This window comes from Leopardus geoffroyi, chromosome D1 (genome assembly GCF_018350155.1).
Source record: "Leopardus geoffroyi isolate Oge1 chromosome D1, O.geoffroyi_Oge1_pat1.0, whole genome shotgun sequence".
In the NCBI taxonomy this organism is placed as follows: domain Eukaryota; kingdom Metazoa; phylum Chordata; class Mammalia; order Carnivora; family Felidae; genus Leopardus; species Leopardus geoffroyi.
Window position 1 is genome coordinate 19,435,290 of NC_059329.1, and position 5,641 is coordinate 19,440,930.

At 45.8% G+C, this 5,641-nt stretch overlaps 1 long non-coding RNA gene across 3 annotated transcripts; it reads left to right on the forward strand.

Moving 5' to 3' along the window:
• Positions 1-1,530: 1,530 nt before the first annotated feature.
• LOC123600816 lies at positions 1,531-4,521 on the forward strand. 3 transcript variants are annotated; one of them, XR_006713834.1, is made up of 4 exons: positions 1,531-1,684; positions 1,778-1,879; positions 3,290-3,640; positions 4,099-4,521. It is a non-coding gene; the product is annotated as an uncharacterized LOC123600816 (long non-coding RNA). The 3 variants fall into 3 exon arrangements; XR_006713832.1 differs by having other exon boundaries at positions 3,290-4,521; XR_006713833.1 differs by having other exon boundaries at positions 3,386-4,521.
• The last annotated feature ends 1,120 nt before the right edge of the window (positions 4,522-5,641 follow it).

The window sequence follows — 5,641 nt, forward strand, 5'->3', positions numbered from 1 at the left end:
CTGAATGAAGCTTTTAGAACCAGCAAGGACCAGATGGCCCTCCAAGATCTTTTCTGAATGTTTGCATCTGAGTCATTTGTATGCGGAAGTCTTCACAAAATCGCAATCTGGGTAGCAGGCTCCAGGCTGAGTCCAGCTTTCCAGACAGCCCATCTTTGCCTACAATGGAGAAGACAAGCACAATATTGTAGAGCTCCACAAAAATATTACAGCGTTTATCTATATGTGTAGCATCAAATACATGAAGTGTCCCTGTCAGGCTGTCACTACAACGGTAGCGTGCCACAGCCTCCCTCCCCACCCCCACTCCCACCCCCCGGTGATTTTCCTTTTTTTCCACTGCACCTACCATTTCTCCCCCCCCCACCCCCGGCACAGGCTGAAAGCCAGCTTTGTGGATCCGCCAGCAGAGGGAACTAAGGTACCGGTGCAATAAGCCGAATCCCAGCAAAGAAGTCAGAGCCCAGAGAGATTTAGACTAACGGCAATGGGCTCCAGTCTCAGCACATGCTGGGAGCTCTCTCGCCAGAAAGTGGCGTGGGATGTTGCCAGAAGCGCTTTGGCAGACGGGGCTGCTCAGCGGAGGGAGAGGGAAGGCAGCGAGGCGCGGAGGGCGTCAGAAGCCCCGGGGAGGGCAAACAGGCTCGTTAGTGGGAGGCAATCAATATAAAGGGGATCCACCCAGCACTCCCCATCCTGGGTATTCACCCTGGAGAAGAGAAAGCTTACGCTCATGCAAACGCTCGTGCATAGATGTTTATGGCAGCTCTATTCATCATCACCCCAAACTGGGAACGAGCCAAATGTCCTGCGAGCAGTGAATGAATAAACCAAATGTGGTATATCCATACAACGGAAAACCACCCGGCATTCAAAAAAAAAGAAAAAGAAAAAAAAGAACAGGGGCGCCTGGGTGGCTCAGTCGGTTGAACATCCGACTTCAGCTCAGGTCATGATCTCACGGTTAGTGAGTTCGAGCCCCGCGTCGGGCTCTGTGCTGACAGCTCAGAGCCTGGAGCCTGCTTGGGATTCTGTGTCTCCCTCTCTCTCTGCCCCTCCCCCACTCACGCTCTCTCTCTCTCAAAAATGAACAAACGTTAAAAAAAATGTTTCAAAAATCAAAGGTGTAGAACATGAGGGGAAGGACGGGACAAGCAGACAGCGAGATCAATGAATCACGGGCATCACGGATGTAGGGCTGAGGTAAAGCACAGAAGACCAGAAGCAGAGTCAAGCCAGGAGGACGGGCTGATGGGGACAGGCCCAGAAGATCAGGCTGAAGGGACCAGATCGGCCGTCTGGACCCTCGCGGGGTTGGTTGAGCAAGGAGCACACCAATCAATGTTCACGTGGCCCCAAGGGACTCTGTTCACCCTTAGGAACCATTCATGGTAGCGTAGACCAGTCAAGCTCTTTCTTCCCCTCACTGGCTGGGAAGGAGGAGCTCATCCGCTTTGGGCGGGGGTTTAGCCGAGAAGGCAAGTGACAAACAAAAGCTAGACAAATCTAATCTAATCCTCTGATTTCCAGATGAGGAACCTAAGAGAGCCCCCACATCTCACAACCTGTTGGTGCCCCCAGAGGTCCTAAATCCCAGCTCTGGACCTTTTCCACCATGGCTCATGTTACTCTCTCATCAGTTCTCTACCCTGGGATGGTATTTCTTCTCATCTGACCTGGGCAGGTGGGACTATGCTTTTCCATTTAAAAAACAGCAAAACAAAGGTGACTCCTCCTACGTCCTATCCATGTTTCTCCTTTCCAACTAACTCTGTAGAGCTCAGAGGACAGAGGACGGCCTCACACTTTGCACCCATGACTCTCTTGGACTGAATGGTATGCAAGACAAGCCCTAGCTGAAGAACCAACGGAGATCAAGGTACTGATTCACTCTGATGATATGAGATGTGAGATTTCACAATAGGAGCTGCGATATGCAGGTGAAATCCCAGTCAAGTTACTTCCTCTCCTGAGACGTAACTTGCTGCCCTGTAAAGTGAGCTGATCGGGTTTGAAAATCATCACGGTCCTTTCCAGTCCTACGATGTTATGTTCCATGTTTGGTCTTAAGTATAGACGGCAAACAATTAGACCACCGCACACACAAAAATGAGAAGTTTAATTCAACAGATAGTTATTGACAGCTGCCTCTATTTTCAGGCAACACACTAGTGAGGAGGTATTTAAGGATATGTAAGAGATGAATCCTACCTTTAAGCACACACAACCTAATGGATCAGAATAAGACTCTAGATTAAAGGCTCTAGAGTGAAGGCACACCGTTTCCCTTGGAACCTTTTGGGTCATTTGTTTAACCTCTCTGAACCTACTTCGTAATGTGTAAATTGTGAATGATAATGGCTCCAGCTAGGAGTGAGACATAAATGAGGGTATATGAAGTTTTGTTACTAAGCCATTTATATTACCGTTCTGCCCTCCTGAAACAGCATTTTTCTTTCCCAGCCCGGACCGTTTTGCAAACCGTCTCCATTTTTAATCGCCTCATTTCTTGAAGTTGAATTTTCTATTAATGCTTTGAGATGCATCTCAAGTTCCACTTCTCCATGCCGACTTATCTGTCTGTTTCAGCCAATACAAATCTCCCTTGTCTCTGGGTTTTTTGGTGCCTTGTTAAAACCTTTATATGGTCTTTCCTATTGCTTCATAATTGACTCAGGTATGTATGGTTGTAAGTATTCTTGAACCCCAGCTTCTTATGCTACTAACTGCCTACAGGGACCTTGAATTCTACAGGTGTCAAGTCGAATCTATCATCTTGCCCAAAGATGCTGTTCCTCTTCTAGGGCTCATTTCAGTTAATAGTTTCTCACTTGCTTCCACTAGCTACCTAAGTACCTATCATGTTTCCTCTCCATCGCACCCCCCTCCAGTCCATACTATTAAATCCCAATTTACATGCATCACTCAAATCATCCTTTCTCAACTCCATTGTCTCAGGCTTACAGGAGCAACTCTCGACTGGGTTAATGGAATGGCAGAGGGCAGGATGTCTCAGTATCACCGAGCCAAGCTTTTCAAAATATCCTTATTTACCTTCCAGTCACCCCCTATCAGATCAGAAACTTGGTTGAGGGAAAAGACAGAAGACCAGGGAGGGGAAAAAACAGCCTGTGTCCTCTGCACAAAGCTTCCCTGGTTATTCTGATGTGTTGCTCATCACTGCTGAGAACCAGCGTTTCAACCTTCCTCCTCCCCAATCCTTTCTCCCTCTATTGCCCAACTCACTTTTCAAAACTTCCAGTAACAACGGCGCCTCATTGCCTCTCAGGAACAAACAAACAGACAACAGATTCCTGAACCTGGCTTTCACGTGACCCCAGGCCGCTTTCCTGACCTGGTGTCCTCCAATTTCTTCCATGCCCAGGAAGTTCCAGACAAACCAACCAGACCTCGTTCTCCTAGACACAGCATACCCTCGATTCACGCCATTTCCCCCTTGGAATCGCCTTCTGTTCTCAGCTCACTCACCTCGCTGAAAAAAATCCCACTTAACTTTCGATCTCCAAGCCAACGCCGGCTCCTCCAACGCCGACCCTCTTTCAGGCAGAATTAGCTGTTCCCTCTTCTACACCTTCCCAGCATTCTATTCACGGGGCTAATCTACTGACCAACAGTTTGGGTAAGCTACCTTTCTTGCCTCCCTCCAAAAAGATATAGGCCCTTCTTTTTGGTCTCCTACGTAATCACGTAACTCTGTTACACTTACACCCTATGCCACCGTGTGTGCTTGAGTGGGTGCGTGTGAGTGGGCACTGAGTGTCATAACCTGTCTGTCTACTACATTAAACCACGATCTCCTCAAAGATCAATACTGTCTTATCTTTCTTTGAATCCCTCGCGCCAAGGGAGAGCACAGAGTTTTAGTAGCCACTAAATAATTCTTCAGTCAAAATTAAAATTAGACATCATCCCCTAGTCAGCCTCTCCCAGCCCTAAGAAGTGGGCTTCTGTCACCACAGCACACTGTGCATACCAACTGGAACTGAGACTATCTGCCGATGAGTCCATGTCCTTGACTAAGACTGGAGACCAATGTTCGAGAACAACGGAACAGAGTTTCCCGTTGTTTCTTTTCAGGCATACGCACCGCATCTTTCACCACTCTTACATTTTGACATCTCCTCCAGCCCTGGACTGAGAGCAAGCGTTTAGCAAGTATCTGTCAAGTGGCAGACCCTTCTTGAATGTTCCAGAATAAGTTGAGAGGACGCCATGTCCCTCTCGGCTGTGTTTCCAGGAAAGGACGGATTGAGCCTTTCAGGGCTACACCCCCCCCCCACAACCTTAACGGATGTCCTGTATCTATCCTGGTATTTCAGTGTGATTAGTCAAGTCACCACAAACGAGAATCTGTCACTGTCCTCATTTCCGGCTCATTTACATGGTCCGACACCAGCCACTTTGCTCCTCTCCAGTTGTCCCAATATGTTCACCAGATTGGCATGTATCATACTAACCTTGCCCAGGAGTAAAAATAAAATAAAATAAAATTAGATGAGACACAGAAATAAAACTCTCAGATAAATTAAAAGTAATGCCTACTTATGTGACAAGTTCTATTCGAAACTGAGGGTTGGGTCACTGTTCAATGCAATCAGAGTACACAGGCCTACTGAGTAATGAAAACTTTTAACATTACTTTCCCCACAACTGAAGAATTTTTGAAATTTTGTTTTTAAAAAATACACCACAAATACCAGGCCGTTTATAAGCATAAACTCAATCGCACCTCATTATTAAAAGTTATGAAGACACTGCATGGTATGTTTTATTTTACGCAGTAATAATAACTACCTTGTTTCTTAGAAGCATAAACATGATAAAACCTCCCTTTTTCTCCATATTTAAATAGAATAATACACATAACCTTATGCAAGTTTATAAATGGCTCCACCATTTTGAATGCTGAGGCACAACTTAGCGGCCACCATCATTCAAAACATCGCTAGCTCCCGAGCAACCAAGGAGATCGTTTTTCTAGAAGCTGGGAAATCGCATTAACTTGTGTTAAGTGAAAAGGAAAAGCTCACCATGAGTCACAGCACACAGACAGGGAGGAAGGCAGAAAGCACAGTAGCCATCATAATATATCACAATAGCAGAGATGGCAAAAAATTTTAGAGTTTCCTTCCAGATAGGTCTAGGTGTGAAATCACTTGGAGGCAGAAAATAATGACCCTGAACTTCTTATTTAAGATAAAGGACATGGGATATTGGTGAACTTTAATTCACATTTTATGACTGTATTTAAAAGTCCCCAGAGTCGTGATGACTCTCAATTTCTAGGATCTAGGACAGATGATTGTCTTTCTGCAGTGAAGTCATTTGTGTGATTAGCTGCAGTGCTGTATTTTAAGGCCCCATTGAGAAGAACAAAATGAAGTCAAGAATTGAGGCACTAGTCCAGATGAGTCTTATAAAATCTGATACTAGAAAGAAAGATTAGTCTTGGCTTATGTGATCGTAACTGACCATCTATACCACCAACATTCGCTGGTATCAAATACAGTGACATGGAATATCCAACCAACCAGTCCTAATCACGGAAGGACAGGCCCCAGTTCAGATCACCATGCTGAGTTGCCATTTTAGGTCATTTCTCAGATTAGCAACGAGTGGG